This window comes from Pinus tabuliformis, chromosome 7, assembly GCF_031772625.1.
Source record: "Pinus tabuliformis cultivar Carrire ecotype Pingquan chromosome 7, CPIR1, whole genome shotgun sequence".
Classification (NCBI taxonomy): domain Eukaryota; kingdom Viridiplantae; phylum Streptophyta; class Pinopsida; order Pinales; family Pinaceae; genus Pinus; species Pinus tabuliformis.
In genome coordinates, this window is record NC_142293.1 from 51871475 (window position 1) to 51883880 (window position 12406).

Consider the following 12406-nt stretch of genomic DNA (forward strand, 5'->3'; position numbering starts at 1 on the left):
AGGGATTATCTACCACCCCAATCTTGTCTCTATGATAATCGATTTTACACTTTGACAATTCCTTTGTCAAAATGTCAACATCTTTCTCCTCTGTTGAAATATACTGTAGAAACATGATCCTCTTGACCTATGAAAAGCCACGGGAAACAAATCTTGCCTTATGCTTCTCCACACAACCATCAGCATCTTTCTTTACCTTGTAAAGCCAACAGGAACTCACCAATGACTTGTTCTCTGGTCTCGAAACCACATCCCAAACATTGTTACGAACTATGGAGTCATACTCCTCCACCATAGCATCAACCCAAATCGGTTGTTGCACTACTTCCTCAAAGGAATATGGCTCGGTCTCAACACATTCCCCAGCAAGGGCCATGTATCCAGTGTACCTCTCAGGTGACCACCTCAATTTACACTGAGAAGATGGTGCTCCCACATTTTCTCTCGCATCCTCAAAAAATCTATCAACTTCTTTTGTGCACTTCCATCCATCTCTGTAAGACTCTACTCGAGTGGATGTCTCCACTCCAGGAACCTCTACATGCATCTGCTCCACATCAATCCGAGGCTCCTCCTTCTTAGGAACCAACAATTCCTCCATGGCCTATAGTTGGATCTCCCTCTCAAGGGAAGCTCGCATGGAATTCTACTCATTAAACTTGAGATCTTTGCGAACCACAGTCCTCTGACTAGTAAGCAGGTATAATTGATAGTTGTGAGGTGTATCAGTTTCCCCACAAATATCCCCAACTCTACTGTCGGATCAAGCTTCTTCCATGCATCCTTTGTCACATGGAAATATACCGATGAGCCAAAGATCCTGAAGTGACCCACATCTGGTCTCTTACTGGAGAAAGATTCCTCTAGTGTCTTCATCCCAAGTATGCGATGCAGGCTTCTATTCTACAAATAGACCATTGTGTTGTATGCCTCAGCCCACAAGTGAAGTGATAAGCCTTGGTCATGCAACATTGCTCGTGCTGCCCCTACAATAGTTATGTTCTTCCTCTTAGCCACCCCATTTTGTTATGGGTTATGAGGTGTCATCAACTCTCGTTTAATTCCTTCCACTGCACAAAAGTCCTTAAACTCTTTAGAGAAATATTCTCCACCGTTGTCACTTCTCAAGGCCTTGATCTTCTTCCCTAACTCTTTCTCGACCAAAGATTTCAACTCACAAAACTTTGTGAAGGTTTGGTCCTTCTTCTGCATGAAATAAATCTAGCATTTACAAGTATAGTCATCAATGAAAATCACATAATACCTTTGCTTCACTATGGATGCCATTGAGAATGGTCCACACAAATCTGTATGAACTCGCTCTAAGATAGCCTCTGCTCGACTGCCTTGATCATGAAAGGAAGACTTGGTGTAATTTCCCAAGGTACAACCTTTACATGTGTCAACTTTCTCAAGTTTACCTTTGGGAAGTCTTGTAGATATCTATTGCATTATCTTTAAAGCCCCATGATGCAAATGGCCCAACTGCTTATGCCACAACTCGCTGATACCCACAGTATGCATTAAAATGCATAAACACATCTGTATCAAGAATTTAACTCACAAAGGAGTCAAATCTTCTTCCATCAAATGCTTAAGGCCCTCTTTATCCATTCCTTTATATCAGAACTCAATCACCCTGCTTAAACCTCCTATCAGGACTATTTACCTCCTCATAACCTTCATTATCCCTTTAAGCCACATATATGTAACCTTTCTCTTTAATGCATTGGTTACATATGTTTTATCACATGAAATACTCTATCAATGCTCTTTTCCTTTACAAACCATTTACAAAGGAAAAAACTATGCAAACACACCTTTTCCCGCCTCTGTACGACTTCTACACATTTCCCGAGGTTGCCTCTATTGCAATCAACATCGATCCCTTCACAAGTCATACATACATATATGACTCATCACCCCTTCCCTTCCGATATGCGACTATCGGAAGTAATATAAAACAATATAACTCTATCGGAGCCTATTAATCTTTGCATTTCCTTTAAAAACCTTCAGGAGAATAAAATATCCAATACACAAGAATCAACGGAAAAACCGTGTCGGAACACATATGTCATAACTCAAAAACATTACACCCGTGACTATAACTCCGTCGGGTCCACACCTTTAGTTGCTCAGTAGCGCTCCTCTTCAGAGCTCTGATTATGGATCGGCCCGATCTCCGATTGCCCATCGGTGCTTATCGCTATCGGCGTATCGACATTTCACTACCCTCTGTGCTTGATCTCTGCGACTAGCGATTAGTGACTAGATTGTGACCGTTGATCTGGATCTCGGTCTGACAGTCCACATTTAGTCGTGTGATCGTGATCGCACTGGTTCAAAGACTCATTCTGAAATCACCATAAGGATCCTGCCGCTGTGACTTAATCCTGGCCGTTGATCTTAAAGATCCAATGACTACTGTGCAGCTATACTTCACTTCTCGCCATCTCCTTACTTAGATTTTTTTTTCCATTTCCAATGTTTTCTGTGGTTTCCAGGTTTCTTCAAGTTTTCTCATACTTCACTGTTTCTACTGCGCCACTCTGATCTGCTCTTAACTTCGCATGCTCCCTTGATCACTGTCTCTTTGGACTTCACTTGATCCTTCGAATGGATTCAAAGATCCATTACGAACCTCCGAATTTTTCTTCTCCTCTACGTATTTCTTCAAACTTTGCCTTCTGCTTCCGCTGCTCAGCTACCTCTGAGCTTTAGTCTTCTATGAAATCTCACTTTGCTATTTCACCCTAGAGCTTCCCTTTGTCTCCTCAATTGGATTCAAGGATCCATTCATGATTCCTCTAAATCTTTCCATTCCTCTACGTCCTTCAGAATTTTGTTTGCAACCTATTACAGAGCCTATGAATTCACAAGTAATTCATTCATGAAATAGTCTTCAACACACTGACACAATCAGGAATAAACATTTATATATAGCTATAAAAAGTTAATTACATATCCGAGACTCCGTGTCTCGCACAGGCATGTTCTTCAATATCGTGGCCTCTCCTTGTGCTCTGCTCGTAGGCTTACATTTATGCCAGAAAGTTTTGTTGAACTAATCTTGGTTCGACTCCTAAATCCACTAAATTGACTCCTAAATCCTCTGTCCACTTCTACTTCAATTAATTCCTAAAAGTTCTCTCTCATCCCTCGAATCATGAAACTATTTTAAGAGTCTTTATTGACTTCTAACTCTTGTCATTTATTCACCACTCATGTTCTCAATTATTTGAGAGCATTTACAACTTCCTCCCATTATCTAATTTTTTTCTATTTTATGCACTCAAAACCCTAATATTACAACAATTTATCACTTAGGAATCCAACTTCCTAAAAATACATGACCCCCTATGTCTACTTAATTACAATTATTTTCCTTGGGTTGAATGCTTCTGCATCATACTCCCAAATTAGAAAGTATTCATGATCTCCTGATCATGTGTCTTATGATCTTTGTCTTCCTATATCCCACACTTTGTTTTGTAATTGCCCAAATTCCTTGTACCTTTGCTGCTGCTGCACTTTTGCAGTCTTTTGCTCCATCTTCTTCTTCTTGTCAATCAGATTCAAACTCTGATTGATCATGCTTCCTTCTACTGCCGTTTTCCTCCATTTGGACTGCTTCATCATCAGCTACCACATTTCTTCAATCTCTATTTCCAATACATCTTTCGACTGGTCCATATTCTGCTTCTTACTTCTTCATCTTTCTCTTTTCTCCGGGTTGTTTCTGTTGTCCACTAGTTCTTCAATCTGTTGTTCTTCTTCTTGTTCTATTATTCTTGCTCTTGTTCCAACTTTTTCTTTGCTTTCTGCCTCCCTATCATCCTTACCCTCTTTCATGATTATCTCTTATTGTATTAAATCATGACTATCTAGCATTCTCTCCAGCGATTGAGCATATCTATTCCATGAATTGAATTCTTCCATAGAATCTTCTTCTCTCATCTTTATTTTGCTATTCATCTGTGCCCATCTCCTCCAGCATTTGCAACAAAGCCTGCAATCATAAAACACTTGTTAAAATCAAAATCATAAGGATTTTGTGCCTTATCTTCCTTTGACAACAATTCACTTTGCTGCTCCATTTCTTTCTCCTCTGTCAGCACATCAGTATGCTGATTTGAATTCTCAAAAGAGCTCATGAGACTGTCAATTAGTCTCTCTTCCACATCATCTATCCTTATGATGTCTTCCTACTCTTTTCCACCATAGTGAACTCCTTGTTTTGCAATCACATTGTCAAACTCTGAATTTTCCAGCAATGCAATTTCTCTGTGACAAGGAGTGAAGAAAAAGAAGCAAGCTTAGCCATTTTCCAAATTCAACCATTCAAATCTTCTCAAAATCACCAGGTAACCCTTAAACTCATCTTGCATTTATTTGTGATTAGTTTTAAAAATTTTAATTCAAGTTTCACCGTTGAATTTATGTCAAAAAATTTGTCGCCGCATATACACGGGTTGGCTATGTGCAACCTGCATATATGCAGGCCCTAGATGTGACTGTGTATGAAATGGACCCGCGTATACACCGTGAAAACTTCAAAACAAAAAAATAATGGTCTAAACTTGTTTTTTTTCAGGATGCCAGTCACTTGGAGGGAAAGAGAGCATGCCACAGTGGATGATCAGGTTATGAATGATCTTCAGGCCTTGGATGCCTTGAGAGGATGTGGTTTATTAAAGTTCTTCAAAATTCCAAACATGAAAGAAAACACTCACTGCTCGAAATGCTCATTCACTACTGGATCATCGATGATGACTCATTCATGATTGATCAAATGCAACTCAAGATAGAGATTGAGGATATTTATTTTATCACAAGCATTTCCCAGAGGGGAGAGGTAGTACATTCCACGGGAAGATCACGAGGTAGTCTCTTTATCAAGGACTATGTGCATATATATTGCCCGGGTCATCCAGAAAAGGTTGGAAGTCAAATTCCAATCAATCACATGGAGAGTTTATCATTGAGGATCATCCTGTTCACTACAACCAGAGTGAACGGATCAACTTCCTTACACCAGGCTTCACGGCTTGCCATGAGCTTGGCAGTAGACTGTCTCGCCACAGTATTTGATTGGTGTACTCCTCTTCTCACCAACTTGAAAAGCCAACTTACTTCTATAAAAAATGGCCAGACCAAAAACTTCGGGTATGGAACTATTTTGTCCTCTTTCTTCTTTGAGAGGGTCCCAACACTTCACCATAGAGTATCACCTTCGATCAGCACCCCATGAGATCCACAGATGGGCAGGTGGGTTGACCTGATGAAACGACTTGGAGGTGGGGACATTCCATAGACTACTTTTGATGATGACTCCTTCTCCTGGTGGGAGCAACAGATCATCGCAGTGGATGATTACCCTTATGCCAGGCTGGACTTCTGAGGAGATCCCGATCTAGCTTTACCACTAGCTACAACATGGGGCAATATAGGTAACAAACATTTTTTATTTTATGATTTTTCAAATATAAAAATTAACTTTGAAAAATATTTTTGATAGGATTCAAATGACTAATTTGATGATCATGTTCCAGATATTGGTCCAGTACGATCAAATGGGTTCCCACGACATGGACATCGCAGCCGAGGTGCCGAAGAGGCGGTTGCAAACACAGAGCGACTCCTACACATAGTTCATCAGCACTTGGTGAGACTAACTCACTGAGTACTGATAAAGGCTGTAGAAGATCTCCCTATAGACATGTAGCGTCATGTGGTTGGAATGCCACGAGACTGGGTTCGCACTCTTAGGCGTGTGGCCAAAGTAGTAGTCGCGTACTTAGCCACTCATCCTGAGTCGAGGCATTAGATGTACTAGACATGATTATGGGCATTTGAGTCCCAATTTTTGTATATTATTTTGGACACACTTATGTATACTCCAGATATTTTATGATATATCTATATATATATATACAGTTTCGACTTTTTGATGCTTGATTTTATTGTGATGAATGAATGATGTGCCAGTCTAAAGCTTGATTAGCGATAGAATCTGCTAACCAATTATGAGATCTTGGAATGTGCAAATAATTAATGTAAATAAATAATCTTTACAACAACCTCACCCTTAAATATTGGCGATATAAACATGGATCCCTTACCCAATAAATGTTATTCAATTATGACACTATCAGTTGTGAATCAAGTAGACTACCAACGAATCAATTCCATAAGAAATTGCTTCGGATAGTAAATTAATGACGGCAGTATACTCAGCCATATTATTTGAAGCAGGACCAATGCATACTCCCCTTGACACCATCAACTAACTAGTTGGATAGTAGATTACCCAAGCGGTAGAAGCGAGGTTCCGAGTGTGCCAACTAGCACCATCGGCGAATCCAAAATAGACTAATTCATCCATAAACACCTGCCACCGCAGACCAAAAAGTGTCGATATCAAAAACTCCCGATGATATATGTAAAAAAAAAATACAAGATGTACAAAGAAGCCGTTGCCTAGCTACTAATTAAGAAAAGTACTTCTTGAGGTAGAGCCCGTTTCAGGGCTCTGCCAACTTGTTTCGTTCAAAATTGACTTACTCATACGCCCCTTCTTCTAAAACTCATTTAATTATAAAGGGACTGTACCACATAGGCTTGAACTTGCCTACCCCAAAGGCATCCTTATCTTGGTCATAGACCAAGACAAGGTCATCTTCAGAAAAGACTCGAGGATGGACAACTTTATCATACTGAGTTTTAACCCTTTTCTTATGAGCCTCATTGATTGTGGTAGCATCTCGATGCTACTCATCGAGATGTTCCAAATGAAGGAGGTACTCTTCAAGACTAGAGGTCTCTGGAAGGAGCTCAATAGCTAACTTAAGAGATGGAATTTTACATTCAACAGGGAAGATAGATTCCATCCCATAAACTAACTGAAAAGGTGTAAAACTTGTAGCAGTCTTTATGGAGGTTTGGTATGCCCAAAGAGACGGATACAACATAAGATGCCAATTGGACCGATTTTTGACAATCATCCTTTGCAGAATCGTATTAAGGGTTTCGTTCACTGCCTTGACCTGTCCATTGGCTTGAGGATAATATGGAGATGAGTGCTCCTACCAGAAATCCAATTTAAGAGCCAATTCAAATATTAGTTGGTTGTGGAAATGACTGCCATGGTCAGTGAAAATCTCTCTCGGGATACCGAACCTTGAGATAATCTGATTAAAAAGGAGCAATGTCGTTGTTTCACTATTGCTTTTATAAGTAGGCATGGCCTCAACCCACTTCGTGAAGTAGTCTACAACCATGATAATGTACTTGTGATTCGCTCTTGAAGGTGAATTACAAGTTGTAAAATAAATACCCCACTTAGTAAAAGGACTGATAGTGACAATGGGGAAAAGAGGAGCTAGATGTGTGTGCATCTTTCGAGTATAAACTTGACAAGGGTGACAGTGTTTGACTGCTTCAACACAATCTTTGAAGAGTGAAGGCCAAAAATAGCCGGCATGTCAGATACTGTTATAGACATTTTTGTGCCTTACAGCATAGAGCATGAAATGTCAATAATCTAAGGGATCCAAAGTCCCTAAACATGTTGTTCTTACCCTTAGAGGAACAAGGTCAGCAAACCACAGCACTGCAAATCAGTTCTCCACTGAAAAACACTAAAAAACAGGTCAGTTTTGGATCATTGCAGCTGCTCCACTAGGCATCTGCGCTGCATAGCAGGTACAACAAAGGCTACCTGCGTTGCATAGCAAGTAGAACAAAGGCTACCTGCATTAGGCATACTTGGACATGTGGAGGAATCTTTTTCTCAAAGTGCCAGTGCCCAGGAAGCCTCTAAAAAGACACTTGATGATAAGATTCGCCTAATGATGAGTTAAGAGCTTCTAAAACTCCAAGTGGAAGACAGAAACTCCGAGTGAAGAACTGAAGAACAACTGGAGTTGAAGAGGACAACAAGTCACACATCAAGCTGACTTATCTTCACTCCAAAACTCTATATAAGGATCTCATCCCATGGGATCTAGAGGGCGGAATTTAGTGCAAAGAATTGCTATTGGTTTACAGTTGTGAGCATTGGGTGATTGCTTGAGGGAGGTGAAGAAGAGATTTCTCTCCGTCGGGAAGGTGATGCTGGATTGGACCTCTCATGGTTGTATCGCCACCTGAACCTTACTTCCATATATTAATAAATCATTTGAGGTTCTTCTATTCGCATGTGTTTCAATGGTGTATTGTCTCACTTGCGTCTTTGATTTATGCTAATCCTTGAATCGATTATGAATGCATGCCTCTTGTAGTTTCCTTTTCTTGTCTTATTCGCAGGATCTCGCGTAGCTGGGCCCGTGAAAAGACTTGGAGCTGGGAGCAAGCGGCAATCAAAGGAGATTGGATCGACCATTTGCGCAAGACATCGGTAAGTGGATCTCTTCCTTTTATCTCTTGCATGTCATAAAGAAGAAACTTTAGATAGCTTTGCTTTCAGCTGTTGCTAAGGAACTGTCACCCTTAGAGTGGGTTAGGGTCATTCCGAGTTGGATACTTTCCCCCACAATAGACTGGCGACTCCGCTGGGGATCGTGTCTTGTTGGTAGCTTGTGTTTATTGCTATTCATTTCTTAAACAAAGGAAGTACCGAATCGAACTGCATTCGAGTCCTTCGAATGCAAAGTAGAGGGCAGCTACTCTAGCCCAGTGCTGGGCATGTTTATGATCTGAAGAGCTGATCCACAGGGACTCTTTTTAGCTCTTTGTGATAGTGTTCATCTTCCTTTAATCATCCTCTAGTGTATACTTGACTGACAGCCTCTGATTTGGCCAAAAACCGCTCATTTTTTAGCAAACTGTGACCCGGAATCTGAGAGAGACGTGACTTGTCTCATCAGTGCAGCTGCCACAAAGGCTACCTGCACTACAACGCAGGTCCCGAAGGGGCTACCTGCGCTGCATCTTAGATTCACAGTGCAGCACCTGCGCTGATCCAGTTTTTCCTTGTGCAACTTGGATTCTCCACTGTCTGTTGCCCAGTTTTCAGTATTGTTTTTGCAGCCAGTTGTCAACCTGTATACCCAGCTGAAACCACTTCTCTTTGCCTTCATTCCGCCTCAGTTGTATGAAGAAACCGTGATTGTTCTTATTGTATTTTTTGCTGTCATTCACAGTTTCCCATAGCGAAAGTGAACTAGTCTTGCTATGACATCTTGAATCTAGACCTGTGAGAAAGTGTCGTTGTGATTCTAAGAGTTAGTTTATTGCTGTTCATAGCTGCTTGAGCATTTGCTTTCGTTATATGGTTCGAATTTCAGTATTTCTTGTGTTGAAACGAGTGAATCTTAAGGTGTTCTTTTGATTATTGGACAAAAACTTGTTTTCTTTCACTTGAAATTGAATTCGAAATTATACAACAGCTTTCTTTTTGTAATACATCAACATTAAGGAAGAAGAAAAGAAATACTTGCATTGTGCATGTGCATTTTGACAGTTTGCATGTCGATTTAGGAAAAGTGCATCAGTGTGTGCTCTATGATCTGTTTGAAAAGATGATGTCTTTCTTTTCCTTCAGTAGTTAAGGTTTTCATAAGTTGAAAGAATTGAAAAAGCTTGCTTATCATTCTTAGACTGCATTTAGGAGTTGTATCATACATCACGTGGTGATCCATAAAGGCAAACTGCTAAGCAAGATCAACCTAAAAAGAACTGAATTTATCTAACAACGCTTTGAAACATAACGAAACACAGTAGAGGTCTAAGTAGAGACGTGAACCGGCGTCGTTAAACATAGTGACTATTGATCTCTACGAAGGTGGGTGATTCCTCCTGAGGGACGATAGCACTAATACGGACTTGTGCCCCCGCGTACCGTCGCGTATATTGGGGGACCCCTATAGGAACAAAGCCTTTATCCATAGGAAGCCGTGTCGGCCGCCCTACTGATCGCGATGCAGTGAACACAACATTCACGAAGATCGACCACTCGTACCGTAAAACGTATTCTGTGGTTTCGCGAAAGGTTTGGCACACCCTTGCCTAGAACTCCAGAGTAGTTTCTTTTGGCATTTTTCAAACTCTATAACTGAAAAATTCTATCCGAGCATTTGTCACTTCGGGCTCGTTAATACATCGAAGGAGACTAGAGTCATCTTTAGCTTTTTCTTGACTCTTAAAAAGTGAAAAAGCAAGTTGTGTCTAAAAGCGTCGTCATATAAAATTCATCTTAAACGGAACATAATCACCCCTAATTCCTACGTTGATCTTAAGGTTGAGAACATGGAACACACCAATCAAGGGATTCCACAGCATGGGACCCCTAGCCCTTTCTCCTCTTGGGGAGAAGTTGGTGCGCCCCACATGGCCACATTGTCGCTTCCAGGACTGACAATTGGCCTGCCAGTTTGGCTATTCTCAACCGCTGCAGTTCAGACCACCACGGTTCCTGAACAGTTGAGTCAACAGTTAGACCAGTCTAGAGCTACCCTCCAGCCTTCCACTTCTTATGAGCCTTCCTCCGATCCTTCTTCTTCGAAAGGTCAAGCCGCCAAAAGCGGAGCTCCCATAGAAAAGAAGAAGGAAAAGAAGAAGAAAGAAAAGAAGCAAAAGGAGCCAAAGGCGCCTGGGGGCAAGCAAAAGGCATCTAACGAAAACCCACACACAGCACGGACTGGGCCCAAATCGCCATGTGTCATATGTAGAGGAGACCACTTCCACAGTGATTGTCTGAGTATTCCCCGGATACTAAGGGACTGGTCCCCTCGTTTGCACGATTCAGAAGCGTCAACCTCTGACAACCAGGTTGAATGCTTACTGTCAACCAACGAAAGTGAAGGTCGCAGACGACGAAGAGGGATGAGATTCCCCTGCGAACTGTGTGAAGGTGATCACACCCTTCGCCGTTGTCCCTTTTTAGACGAGGCAAAGAGAGTTTTGGAAGATCAACCGGTGGCACTGGTACTACTTCCTCCTGGATATCAAAAACTCGCGCCAGGTCCTTCGTTGGTCGAAAATACAGTTGTCTTGCTCAGAGGGCCAGCTGAAGTGTCAGTCACTGAAAGTGAACCTACTAAATCCGGACCGGACAAAAGTCCAAAGGTCGAAACGGCAGTTGACCCGGTTCTCCCTTCAGAAGTTTCATCTTCAAACACCACAGTCACTGAGGATTCATCTTCAGTTGACACCTCCGCCGAAGAGAATAAGGATGACACCGTCCATATTCTTTTCGTCAACTCCGATTCTGATGAGCATCTGGGCAAAGCGCCCACTCCTTTATCGCAGGAAGGAGCATCGTCAGGATCATATCCGGCCGTATATTCGGTCCCACCACCAAGCAACCTAGTTGTGTCCTTTGATTGGAAACAACTAGGCAGACCCCGGTTACCAGCCAGCATACCATTTAGAATTATAGTCCAAATATACAAAATGGTGATGGCTGGAACTATCATTGATGAAGGGGCATCTGTGAGTATCCTGTCCTCTATTGCTTGGAAAGCACTGGGTTGCCCGGCGCTTTTGCCCGAGACAAGGCATCTCTCGGGTTTTGACAAAGGAACCAGTCGACCATTAGGGATTCTACCTAATGTGCCTATTACACTGAAAGGGAAGGCTGTCAAGATGAATTTGATGGTCATCCAAGGACCCTTGGATTATAACCTACTCCTTGGACGAGACTACATATATTGCATGGAAGAAATAGTCTCCTCACTCTTTCGAATAATGTGTTTTCCATACGAAGGAAGGATGGTCAAGCTCGTAGACCAACTTTCACTTCCGGGATCACGCATCGCAAGTAGTCACATACCTATCCTCAATGGTCTTTTCGATCAAGAAAGGTCTTTTCCCCCGGTTCTTCTTCCTGATGAATGCGAGTGATTCAGGAAAGGAACGCAGGAGCCCAGGGGGCATGCATCCTGGTCTGCTCTGGAGGCAGAAAAAACCTTGGGTGTAAAGTAGAATTTCCGCGGGAGAATATGACTAGTCCGTACCCCATCCCCCCCTTCATCTTTGAGAATCTTCCTCTGAGCCATCTTCGTGGAGAAGAAGGACAAGAAGACGAAGAGAGACTGGGAATCTTAGAAGGGGCTGTTAGGAATGGGGTTGTTCTAGAAAAAGATTCTTTTGTTAAAGTTAAGTGTGTGGCGGAAGCGCCGTCATTCACCTTTGTCTAAATAAGTAGGCTCTGCCAAAGAAGGGGATCCGTTTGCGGCAGCAAGTAGTAACCATCTTTGGGTAAAAGGCAAGCCTCACCCATTAAAACAAATGTTTTAAAGGATAAGTAGGGGCAGCCTCCAAAGAAAGAGATTCTATTGCTGCAACAAATTGTAACCATCTTTGGATAACCTAATGATAGACATCGCCGAAGAAAGTTTCTGTTTAAAAAGAATTAGCAGAACGATCTTCGGATAACCTGAAAGAGGTAAGCCTCACCCGT

The 12406-nt window shown here is 41.8% G+C and overlaps 1 pseudogene; it reads right to left on the reverse strand.

Annotated features, from left to right (window-relative positions):
• Positions 1-3864: 3864 nt before the first annotated feature.
• The window catches only part of LOC149245170 (WAT1-related protein At2g39510-like), a 136059-nt pseudogene continuing 127517 nt past the window's right edge, over positions 3865-12406 (reverse strand).